Source organism: Scyliorhinus torazame, chromosome 15, assembly GCF_047496885.1.
Source record: "Scyliorhinus torazame isolate Kashiwa2021f chromosome 15, sScyTor2.1, whole genome shotgun sequence".
Lineage (NCBI taxonomy): Eukaryota > Metazoa > Chordata > Chondrichthyes > Carcharhiniformes > Scyliorhinidae > Scyliorhinus > Scyliorhinus torazame.
This window is the reverse complement of record NC_092721.1, coordinates 116,292,653-116,305,069: the sequence shown is the minus strand read 5'-3', so window position 1 is coordinate 116,305,069 and position 12,417 is coordinate 116,292,653. Positions and strand designations below refer to the sequence as shown.

The following is a 12,417-nucleotide window of genomic DNA, read 5'->3' as shown; positions in this document are numbered from 1 at the left end:
CGAGGACGTGACCCAGGTCACGCTGGGCTAGCGAGTCGGGTGACTCGTGATGGACTCGCAATGTGCCCACGTGGAGCCTGATTTGGGGCTCTCACGCAATTCACCTGTTGCGTCCGGTGCAGTGGCTGAATCGCGCCCTCTGGCATAAAACCTCAGGCTGCAATGATTTTAGGTTTATTTGGCTGTTTGTAAGTTGGGCTGCAGCAGGTGACATGACTTAGTCACCAAACTGCAGTGAAGTGGAGGCAACAAAGTCAAGTGTCCCTGGAGATGCCCAAGTAGGAGTGTTGTGGGCAGTAAACAGGAATCACGAGGTAGTAGCAGAGGTCCTTGCATTTTGCAGGTGATGGCCCATCAAGATCAACCAGCAGTGTGAAAGATGTCACGATGGCAGCACGGTAGCACAAGTGATTAGCACTGTGGCTTCACAGCGCCAGGGTCCCAGGTTCGATTCCCCGCTGGGTCACTGTCTGTGCGGAGTTTGCACGTTCTCCCCGTGTCCTGCGTGGGTTTCCTCCGGGTGCTCCGGTTTCCTCCCACAGTCCAAAGATGTGCAGGTTAGGTGGATTGGCCATGATAAATTGCCCTTAGTGTCCATAAGGGTTGGGAGGGGTTATTGGGTTGCGGGGATAAGGTGGAAGCGAGGGATTAATGTGGGTCGGTGCAGACTCGATGGGCCGAATGGCCTCCTTCTGCACTGTATGTTCTATGTAATCTATGTAATCCTCTTGCTACAGTAAATGCAAGTGTAGCAAAACAAAAGTAATGATTCTGCAATTCCACGGACCCATCCTCCCAAAATGATTAATGCGCAGACTGAAAAATGCTGCTTTTGAAAATAAAGCCACCTTAAACTGCTGAAATGCGTTTTCAAAGGTTCTACTGAGAGATTTTAATGTGGGCAGAGCATCATCCAATGTGGGAGATTATCTGCATATTTTAAATGAGGCTCCCACATAATAGTATCCCTGAACCCCACCATCCCCAATCACATTTTAAGTAACTAACCATGCTGAGAAGCAGAGACACAAGGCTAAGTGACCAAATTTTATCTGCAACGCTCTGCACTCATGCCAAAAGTCTTGCAAATTTGATGCATTCATATTGCTCGTTGCATGATCAATTCTTCAAGTGTGTCCATAGCCTTTGCAATTGTCCAATTAGGGGGTTCTTTATAGTGAGGCCATGATTTTGCTCTCCCGTTTGCATCGGGCAGGTTCGACAACAGAAGCAGAAAATAAGACAAGAACTGCAAAATTGCGGTTTATGTCATCAGAAACGTGTGGCACGATTGTCCCCTCCCACGTCAGTGACATAGGGGTTTCCCGACATTGACATCATTATAATAAATGTACATGTAATTATCAAGCTCCCAAGGCAGAATCACCCCTCCCATCAAAAAATCTTTCCGCGGCGGTGTCACAGTACAATGACATGAATCTCAACTGATCTCCAAAGGTGTGCACCTGGCAAGTAGAACTCCCAGGGGAGCTCGTGAGGGCAATGCCCGGAGGCAGTGTCCAGGTTGTGCCAGAGGGGATGTCTGGATAGTGCTGGGGTGCCAGGGTAGTGCCATGGGATGCCCCGGGTGGGGGGGGGGGTTGCTTTCAGAGTGAACTGGATTGGTCGCTCTGTACTGGGATGGCCTTGAGAAATGACGCCCCAAATCTCGCTCTTCTAAATTGCTGGCGGGGCAGGCAGCAATACGGTGTGGCACCTGTGGCTGGTACTTCTTTCTTCTAAGTGCTGCATATAGTGGAGTAAACCACCTTTGCCGTTGGCAACTTGAACACTGCTTTTCCTGCCCAACATCAGCCATTGCCGATATCGGGGGAAATTCCAGCCTACGAGTCTCAGATTCTGCCTGTGTGCTCGAGGGCATGAATTGTGTGCCTGATTCTTTCTCGGGCAGCATGCTGTCGGAATTTACATGTGACTGACCCCTTGAATTAAAAAATAAATAAATTTAGAGCACCCAATTCTTTTTTTCCAATTAAGGGGCAATTTAGCGTGTCCAATTCACCTATCCTGCACATCTTTTGAGGTTGTGGGGGTGAGACCCACGCGACATGGAGAGAATGTGCAAACTCCACATGGACAGTGACCTGGGGCCGAGATCGAACCAGGGTCCTCAGCGCCGTGTGACAGCAGTGCTAACCACTGTGCCACCATGCTGCCCTGACCCCTTGAATAAAGAAAGATAAATACTGATGTTATTTTGCTGCTGTTTGGATTTCAAAGCACCAAGGGGTATAAATGTAGCACACTAGCAAGTGTATTTTTATTAGTGAATCTCTGCTCTTGCAGAAAGATTTAAGGCTAGCGGAGAACCAGGCCAATATTCAATTCCCTTCATTAACTTTGCAAGGTGAACATTGTAACTTGTAGTAATATGGAGACAATAACCAGAGTTTTGAGACATTATTTGAAATAAGGATCATGAATCAACTAAAGTTTAATCTCTTCCTCAGCTCCAAGAAAGTGGTGATTTAATCATTTGGGATGTAGGTAATTATAGATATAAATTGATAATATACGAGTATATGACATTGGATAGTGAATCATCTGAGGAACATTATTTTAGAGATTGTTGTAATAAGTTGTTTAACCATGTTCTTGCATATAAAACTTTTTGCTTGGCCAATAAAAATGATTAATTAATATTTTATACATATTATACAGTAAATCTTCAATTCTAATGTACCTTCCTATTATATATACCCCTCACATAGGACTATGAATCCAAGATAAAAATGTATTCGTATAGAATAATCTCCTCTCCTATATACACACACATCGATTTTTCTTTAGAACTGGCAACATAAAAGTATTTAGTTATTTGATCAACCGCCCTCACAAAACTTGAATGCAGCGAAAATTAATAGACCAAAATATTCTGAGATATTTTGTAGTAAAACTGCTGGCTCTGAGTTCTTGGGACTGCACAACTTTGTGATGAATGTAGGAATTTCAGGTATATTGGGCGTCATTCTCCAACCCCCCAGCGGGTCGGAGAATGGCCGTTGGCCGCCGTGAATCCCGCCCCTGCCGGTTGCCGAAGTCTCCGAAGGGAGAAAAGTCGGCGGGGCGTTAATGGTGCCGCTGCCGCGGAGAATGGCACGGGTCTGCGCAAGGCAGCCGATTTTGGGCCTGCCGATATTCTCCCTTCCGGATGGGCCGAAATCCCGTCGACGTGATGACCGTTCACGTCGACGTAAATCAAACCTCCTTTTCATCGGCGTGACCCTGTGCTCCAGGTTCACGCCGACCAGCGTGGAGGTGAGTGACGGCCTGGGGGGTTGACCGCTGGGCAGGCGATGGCGTGGCCGCAGTCTGAATGTGTGGGGAGAGGTGTGTCTCGGGTTGTGTGTGTGTGTGTGCGGCGGGGGGGTGTGGTTAGAGTGGGCTGGGCTCCGGGTGAGTGCCGGGAGGGGGGTCCGTGCCGGGGAGGAGGATGGGGGGTCCGTGCCGGGGAGGAGGATGGGAGGTTGGGGTCCGTGCCGGGGAGGGGGGTGGGGGGGTGTCCGTGCCGGGGAGGGGGATGGGGGGTCCGTGCCGGGGAGGGGGGATGGGGGGTCCGTGCCGGGGAGGAGGTTGGGTGGGTCCGTGCCGGGGAGGGGGATTGGGGGTCCGTGCCGGGGAGGGGGATGGGGGGGGGGGCCGTGCCGGGGAGGGGGATGGGGGGTCTGTGCCGAGGAGGAGGTTGGGGGGGTCCGTGCCGGGGAGGTGGATGGTGGGGGGGGGTCCGTGCCGGGGAGGGGGATGGGGGGTCCGTGCCGGGGAGGAGGTTGGGGGGGTCCGTGACGGGGAGGAGGTTGGGGGGGTCCGTGCCGGGGAGGGGAATGGGGGGTCCGTGCCGGGGAGGAGGTTGAGGGGGTCCGTGCCGGGGAGGGGGATGCGGGGGGGGTCCGTGCCAGGGAGGGGGCTGGGGGGGGATCCGTGCCGGGGAGGGGGATGGGGGGGTCCGTACCGGGGAGGAGTTTGGGGGTGTCCGTGCCGGGGAACGGGATGGGGGGTCCGTGCCGGTGAGGGGGATGGGGGGGGGGGGCCCATGCCGGGGAGGGGGATGGGGGGGGTTCCATGCCGGGGAGGGGGATGGGGGGGGGGGTCCGTGCCGGGGAGGAGGTTGGGGGGTCCGTGCCGGGGAGGGGGATGGGAGGTCCGTGCCGGGGAGGAGGTTGGGGGGGTCCGTGCCGGGGAGGGGGATGGGGGGGGGGGGCCGTGCCGGGGAGGGGGATGGGCGGTCCGTGCCGGGGAGGAAGTTGGGGTGGTCTGTGCCGGGGAGGGGGATGGGGGGGGGGGTCCGTGCCGGGGAGGGGGATGGGGGGGTCCGTGCCGGGGAGGAGGTTGGGGGGGGTCCGTGCCGGGGAGGGGGATGGGGGGGGGTCCGTGCCGGGGAGGAGGTTGGGGGGGGTCCGTGCCGGGGAGGAGGTTGGGGGGGGTTCCGTGCCAGGGAGGGGGATGGGGCGGGTCCGTGCCGGGGAGGAGGTTGGGGGGTTCCGTGCCGGGGAGGAGGATGGGGGTCCGTGCCGGGGAGGGGGTGGGAGGGGGCCCGTGCCGGGGAGGGGGATGGGGGGGGGTCCGTGCCGGGGAGGGGGATGGGGGGTCCGTGCCGGGGAGGGGGATGGGGGGGGCCTGTGCCGTGGAGGGGATTGGGGGGGGTCCGTGCCGGGGAGAGGGATGGGGGGGGTCCGTGCCGGGGAGGGGGATGTGGGATCCGTGCCGGGGAGGGGGATGGGGGGGGCCCATGCCGGGGAGGGGGTTTAGGGGGGGGGTCCGTGCTGGGGAGGGTGATGGGGGGGTCCGTGCCGGGGAGGAGGTTGGGGGGGTCCGTGCCGGGGAGGGGGATGGGGGGTCCGTGCCGGGGAGGAGGTTGGGGGGGGGGTCCGTGCCGGGGAGGGGTATGGGGGGGGGGTCCGTGCCGGGGAGGGGGATGGGGGGGGGGCCCGTGCCGGGGAGGGGGGATGGGGGGTCCATGCCGGGGAGGAGGTTGGGGTGGTCTGTGCCGGGGAGGGGGATGGGGGTGGGGGTGGTCCGTGCCGTGGAGGCGGTTGGGGGGGTCCGTGCTGGGGAGGGGGATGGGGGGTTGTCCGTGCCGGGGAGGGGGATGGGTGGGGGTCCGTGCCGGGGAGGGGGATGGGGGGTCCGTGCCGGGGAGGAGGATGGGGGTCCGTGCCGGGGAGGGGGGGTGGGGGGGTCCGTGCCGCGGAGGAGGTTGGGGGGTTCCGTGCCGGGGAGGAGGATGGGGGTCCGTGCCGGGGAGGGGGGTGGGAGGGGGCCCGTGCCAGGGAGGGGGATGGGGGGGGGGTCCGTGCCGGGGAGGGGGATGGGGGGTCCGTGCCGGGGAGGGGGACGGGGGGGGCCTGTGCCGGGGAGGGGGTTGGGGGGGTCCGTGCCGGGGAGGGGGATGGGGGGCGGTCCGTGCCGGGGAAGGGGATGGGGGATCCGTGCCGGGGAGGGGGATGGGGGTGGGGCCCATGCCGGGGAGGGGGTTTAGGGGGGGTCCGTGCCGGGGAGGAGGTTGGGGTGGTCCGTGCCGGGGAGGGGGATGGGGGGTCCGTGCCGGGGAGGAGGTTGGGGGGGTCCGTGCCGGGGAGGGGTATGGGGGGGGGGGTCCGTGCCGGGGAGGGGGATGGGGGGGGCCCGTGCCGGGGAGGGGGATGGGGGGTCCATGCCGGGGAGGAGGTTGGGGTGGTCTGTGCCGGGGAGGGGGATGGGGGTGGGGGGGGTCCGTGCCGGGGAGGCGGTTGGGGGCGTCCGTGCTGGGGAGGGGGATGGGGGGGTGTCCGTGCCGGGGAGGGGGATGGGGGGGGTCCGTGCCGGGGAGGGGGATGGGGGGTCCGTGCCGGGGAGGAGGTTAGGGGGGTCCGTGCCGGGGAGGGGGATGGGGGGGTCCGTGCCGGGGAGGAGGTTGGGGGGTTCCGTGCCGGGGAGGAGGATGGGGGTCCGTGCCGGGGAGGGGGGTTGGGGGGTCTGTGCCGAGGAGGAGGTTGGGGGGTTCCGTGCCGGGGAGGAGGATGGGGGTCCGTGCCAGGGAGGGGGGTGGGAGGGGGCCCGTGCTGGGGAGGGGGATGGGGGGGGGGGTCCGTGCCGGGGAGGGGGATGGGGGGTCCGTGCCGGGGAGGGGGATGGGGGGGGGGGCCTGTGCCGGGCAGGTGGTTGGGGGGGGTCCGTGCCGGGGAGGGGGATGGGGGATCCGTGCCGGGGAGGGGGATGGGGGGGGCCCATGCCGGGGAGGGGGTTTGGGGGGGGTCCGTGCTGGGTAGGGGGATGGGGGGGGATCCGTGCCGTGGAGGAGGTTGGGGGGGTCCGTGCCGGGGAGGGGGATGGGGGGGTCCGTGCCGGGGAGGATGTTGGGTGGGTCCTTGCCGGGGAGGGGTATGGGGGGGGGGTCCGTGCCGGGGAGGGAGATGGGGGGGGTCCGTGCCGGGGAGGGGGATGGGTGGGTCCGTGCCGGGGAGGGGTATGGGGGTGGGGTCCGTGCCGGGGAGGGGGATGGGGGGGGCCGTGCCGGGGAGGGGAATTGGGGGTCCATGCCGGGGAGGAGGTTGGGGTGGTCTGTGCCGGGGAGGGGGATGGGGGTGGGGGGGTCCGTGCCGGGGAGGCGGTTGGGGGGGGTCCGTGCTGGGGACGGGGATGGGGGGGTGTCCGTGCCGGGGAGGGGGATGGGGGGGGGGTCCGTGCCGGGGAGGGGGATGGGGGTTCCGTGCCAGGGAGGATGTTGGGGGGGGTCCGTGCCGGGGAGGGGGATGGGGGGGTCTGTGCCGGGGAGGAGGTTGGGGGGTTCCGTGCCGGGGAGGAGGATGGGGGTCCGTGCCGGGGAGGGGGGTGGGGGGGGGGGGGGTCCGTGCCGGGGAGGAGGTTGGGGGGTTCCGTGCCGGGGAGGAGGATGGGGGTCCGTGCCGGGGAGGGGGGTGGGAGGGGGCCCGTGCCGGGGAGGGGGATGGGGGGGGGGCCTGTGCCGGGGAGGGGGTTGGGGGGGGGGTCCGTGCCGGGGAGGGGGATGGCGGGGGTCAGTGCCGGGGAGGGGGATGGGAGATCCGTACCAGGGGAGGGGAATGGGGAGGAGGGGGCCCATGCCGGGGAGGGGGTTTGGGGGGGGTCCGTGCTGGGGAGGGGGATGGGGGGGTATCCGTGCCGTGGAGGAGGTTGGGGGGGTCCGTGCCGGGGAGGGGGATGGGGGGTCCGTGCCGGGGAGGAGGTTGGGGGGTCCGTGCCGGGGAGGGGTATGGGGGGGTCCGTGCCGGGGAGGTTGATGGGGGGTTCCGTGCCGGGGAGGAGGATGTGGGTTCGTGCCGGGGAAGGGGGTGGGGGGGGGTCCGTGCCGGGGAGGAGGTTGGGGGGTTCCGTGCCGGGGAGGAGGATGGGGGTCCGTGCCGGGGAGGGGGGTGGGAGGGGGCCCGTGCCGGGGAGGGGGATGGGGGGGGGTCCGTGCCGGGGAGTGGGATGGGGGGTCCGTGCCGGGGAGGGGGATGAGGGGGGCCTGTGCCGGGGAGGGGGTTGGGGTGGTCCGTGCCGGGGAGGGGGATGGGGGGGGGCCCATGCCGGGGAGGGGATTTGGGGGTGTCCGAGCTGGGGAGGGGGATGGGGGGGGGGGTCCGTGCCGGGGAGGAGGTTGGGGGGGGGTCCGTGACGGGGAGGGGGATGGGGTGTCCATGCCGGGGACGAGGTTGGGGGGGTCCGTGCCGGGGAGGGGTATGGGGGGGGGTCCGTGCCGGCGAGGGGGATGGGGGGGGTACCTGCCGGGGAGGGGGATGGGGGGTCCATGCCGGGGAGGAGGTTGGGTTGGTCTGTGCGGGGAGGGGGATGGGGGGTCCGTGCCGGGGAGGAGGTTGGGGAGGGTTCCGTGCCAGGGAGGGGGATGGGGGGGTCCCGTGCCGGGGATGAGGCTGGGGGGGTTCCGTGCCGGGGAGGAGGATGGGGGTCCGTGCCGGGGAGGGGGGGTGGGAGGGGGTCCGTGCCGGGGAGGGAGATGGTGGGGGTCCGTGCCGGGGAGGGGGGTGGGGGGTCCGTGCCGGGGAGGGGGATGGGGGGGGGGCCTGTGCCGGGGAGGGGGTTGGGGGTGGGGGGGGGTCCGTGCCGGGGAGGCGGTTGGGGGGGTCCGTGCGGGGAGGGGGATGGGGGGGGGTCCGTGCCGGGGACGGGGATGGGGGGTAAGTCCGTTCCGGGGAGGGGTATGGGGGGTCCGTGCCGGGGAGGAGGTTGGGGGGGTTTCCGTGCCAGGGAGGGGGATGGGGGGGGTCCGTGCCGGGGATGAGGCTGGGGGGTTCCGTGCCGGGGAGGAGGATGGGGGGTCCGTGCCGGGGAGGGGGGTGGGAGGGGGCCGGTGCCGGGGAGGGAGATGGGGGGGGGGGTCCGTGCCGGGGAGGGGGGTGGGGGGTCCGTGCTGGGGAGGGGGATGGGGGGGGGCCTGTGCCGGGGAGGGGGTTGGGGGGGGGTCCGTGCTGGGGAGGGGGATGGGGGGGGTCCGTGCCGGGGAGGAGGTTGGGGGGGTCCGTGCCGGGGAGGGGCATGGGGGGTCCGTGCCGGGGAGGAGGTTGGGTGGGTCCGTGCCGGGGAGGGGGATGGGGGGGGTTCCGTGCCGGGGAGGGGGATGGGGGTGGGCTCCGTGCCGGGGAGTGGGATGGGGGGGGTCCGTGCCGGGGAGGAGGTTGGGGGGGTCCGTGCCGGGGTGGGGGATGGGGGGGGGTGCGTGCCGGGGAGGGGGATGGGGGGAGGGGGTCCGTGCCGGGGAGGGGGATGGGGGTTCCGTGCCGGGGAGGAGGTTGGGGGGGGTCCGTGCCGGGGAGGGGGATGTGGGGGATCCGTGCCGGGGAGGAGGTTGGGGGTTCCGTGCCGGGGAGGGTGATGGGGGGGGGGGTCCGTGCTGGGGAGGGGGATGGGGGGGGGGTCCGTGCCGGGGAGGAGGTTGGGGGGGGTCCGTGCCGGGGAGGGGGATGGGGTGTCCATGCCGGGGTGGGGGATGGGGGGGGTGCGTGCCGGGTAGGGGGATGGGGGGAGGGGGTCCGTGCCGGGGAGGGGGATGGGGGTTCCGTGCCGGGGAGGAGGTTGGGGGGGGGTCCGTGCCGGGGAGGGGGATGTGGGGGATCCGTGCCGGGGAGGAGGTTGGGGGTTCCGTGCCGGGGAGGGTGATGGGGGGGGGGGTCCGTGCTGGGGAGGGGGATGGGGGGGGGGGGTCCGTGCCGGGGAGGAGGTTGGGGGTTCCGTGCCGGGGAGGGGTATGGGGGGGGTCCGTGCCGGGGAGGGGGATGGGGGGTGCGTGCCGGGGAGGGGGATGGGGGGGGGGCCTGTGCCGGGGAGGGGGTTGGGGGGGTCCGTGCCGGGGAGGGGGATGGGGGGTCCGTGCCGGGGAGGATGTTGGGGGGGTCCTTGCCGGGGAGGGGTATGGGGGGGGGTCCGTGCCGGGGAGGGAGATGGGGGGGTCCGTGCCGGGGAGGGGGATGGGTGGGTCCGTGCCGGGGAGGGGTATGGGGGTGGGGTCCGTGCCGGGGAGGCGGATGGGGGGGGCCGTGCCGGGGAGGGGAATTGGGGGTCCATGCCGGGGAGGAGGTTGGGGTGGTCTGTGCCGGGGAGGGGGATGGGGGTGGGGGGGTCCGTGCCGGGGAGGCGGTTGGGGGGGTCCGTGCTGGGGACGGGGATGGGGGGGTGTCCGTGCCGGGGAGGGGGATGGGGGGGGGTGGTCCGTGCCGGGGAGGGGGATGGGGGGTCCGTGCCAGGGAGGATGTTGGGGGGGGTCCGTGCCGGGGAGGGGGATGGGGGGGTCTGTGCCGGGGAGGAGGTTGGGGGGTTCCGTGCCGGGGAGGAGGATGGGGGTCCGTGCCGGGGAGGGGGGTGGGGGGGGGGTCCGTGCCGGGGAGGAGGTTGGGGGGTTCCGTGCCAGGGAGGAGGATGGGGGTCCGTGCCGGGGAGGGGGGGTGGGAGGGGGCCCGTGCCGGGGAGGGGGATGGGGGGGGGGCCTGTGCCGGGGAGGGGGTTGGGGGGGGGTCCGTGCCGGGGAGGGGGATGGCGGGGGTCAGTGCCGGGGAGGGGGATGGGGGATCCGTACCGGGGAGGGGAATGGGAGGAGGGGGCCCATGCCGGGGAGGGGGTTTGGGGGGGGTCCGTGCTGGGGAGGGGGATGGGGGGGGTATCCGTGCCGTGGAGGAGGTTGGGGGGGTCCGTGCCGGGGAGGGGGATGGGGGGTCCGTGCCGGGGAGGAGGTTGGGGGGTCCGTGCCGGGGAGGGGTATGGGGGGGTCCGTGCCGGGGAGGTTGATGGGGGGTTCCGTGCCGGGGAGGAGGATGTGGGTTCGTGCCGGGGAAGGGGGTGGGGGGGGTCCGTGCCGGGGAGGAGGTTGGGGGGTTCCGTGCCGGGGAGGAGGATGGGGGTCCGTGCCGGGGAGGGGGGTGGGAGGGGGCCCGTGCCGGGGAGGGGGATGGGGGGGGGTCCATGCCGGGGAGTGGGATGGGGGGTCCGTGCCGGGGAGGGGGATGAGGGGGGCCTGTGCCGGGGAGGGGGTTGGGGTGGTCCGTGCCGGGGAGGGGGATGGGGGGGGCCCATGCCGGGGAGGGGATTTGGGGGTGTCCGAGCTGGGGAGGGGGATGGGGGGGGGGTCCGTGCCGGGGAGGAGGTTGGGGGGGGGGTCCGTGACGGGGAGGGGGGATGGGGTGTCCATGCCGGGGACGAGGTTGGGGGGGTCCGTGCCGGGGAGGGGTATGGGGGGGGGTCCGTGCCGGCGAGGGGGATGGGGGGGTACCTGCCGGGGAGGGGGATGGGGGGTCCATGCCGGGGAGGAGGTTGGGTTGGTCTGTGCGGGGAGGGGGATGGGGGGTCCGTGCCGGGGAGGAGGTTGGGGAGGGTTCCGTGCCAGGGAGGGGGATGGGGGGGTCCGTGCCGGGGATGAGGCTGGGGGGTTCCGTGCCGGGGAGGAGGATGGGGGTCCGTGCCGGGGAGGGGGGTGGGAGGGGGGTCCGTGCCGGGGAGGGAGATGGTGGGGGTCCGTGCCGGGGAGGGGGGGTGGGGGGTCCGTGCCGGGGAGGGGGATGGGGGGGGGGCCTGTGCCGGGGAGGGGGTTGGGGGTGGGGGGGGGGTCCGTGCCGGGGAGGCGGTTGGGGGGGGTCCGTGCGGGGAGGGGGATGGGGGGGGGGTCCGTGCCGGGGACGGGGATGGGGGGTAAGTCCGTTCCGGGGAGGGGTATGGGGGGTCCGTGCCGGGGAGGAGGTTGGGGGGGTTTCCGTGCCAGGGAGGGGGATGGGGGGGTCCGTGCCGGGGATGAGGCTGGGGGGTTCTGTGCCGGGGAGGAGGATGGGGGTCCGTGCCGGGGAGGGGGGGTGGGAGGGGGCCGGTGCCGGGGAGGGAGATGGGGGGGGGGGGTCCGTGCCGGGGAGGGGGGTGGGGGGTCCGTGCTGGGGAGGGGGATGGGGGGGGGCCTGTGCCGGGGAGGGGGTTGGGGGGGGGTCCGTGCTGGGGAGGGGGATGGGGGGGTCCGTGCCGGGGAGGAGGTTGGGGGGGTCCGTGCCGGGGAGGGGCATGGGGGGTCCGTGCCGGGGAGGAGGTTGGGTGGGTCCGTGCCGGGGAGGGGGATGGGGGGGTTCCGTGCCGGGGAGGGGGGATGGGGGTGGGCTCCGTGCCGGGGAGTGGGATGGGGGGGTCCGTGCCGGGGAGGAGGTTGGGGGGGTCCGTGCCGGGGTGGGGGATGGGGGGGGTGCGTGCCGGGGAGGGGGATGGGGGGAGGGGGTCCGTGCCGGGGAGGGGGATGGGGGTTCCGTGCCGGGGAGGAGGTTGGGGGGGGGTCCGTGCCGGGGAGGGGGATGTGGGGGATCCGTGCCGGGGAGGAGGTTGGGGTTTCCGTGCCGGGGAGGGTGATGGGGGGGGGGGTCCGTGCTGGGGAGGGGGATGGGGGGGGGGGGTCCGTGCCGGGGAGGAGGTTGGGGGGGTCCGTGCCGGGGAGGGGGATGGGGTGTCCATGCCGGGGTGGGGGATGGGGGGGGTGCGTGCCGGGTAGGGGGATGGGGGGAGGGGGTCCGTGCCGGGGAGGGGGATGGGGGTTCCGTGCCGGGGAGGAGGTTGGGGGGGGTCCGTGCCGGGGAGGGGGATGTGGGGGATCCGTGCCGGGGAGGAGGTTGGGGGTTCCGTGCCGGGGAGGGTGATGGGGGGGGGGGTCCGTGCTGGGGAGGGGGATGGGGGGGGGGGTCCGTGCCGGGGAGGAGGTTGGGGGGGGTCCGTGCCGGGGAGGGGGATGGGGTGTCCATGCCGGCGACGAGGTTGGGGGTTCCGTGCCGGGGAGGGGTATGGGGGGGGTCCGTGCCGGGGAGGGGGATGGGGGGGGTGCGTGCCGGGGAGGGGGATGGGGGGGGGGCCTGTGCCGGGGAGGGGGTTGGGGGGGGGTCCGTGCTGGGGAGGGGGATGGGGGGGGGGCCTGTGCCGGGGAGGGGGTTG

General features: G+C 69.8%; 1 long non-coding RNA gene across 1 annotated transcript in view; it reads left to right on the top strand.

The window, feature by feature from the left end:
• Positions 1-12,417, top strand: part of LOC140391762 (uncharacterized) — a 275,634-nt gene that overhangs the window by 117,697 nt on the left and 145,520 nt on the right. The gene's annotated exons all lie outside the window — the stretch shown is intronic.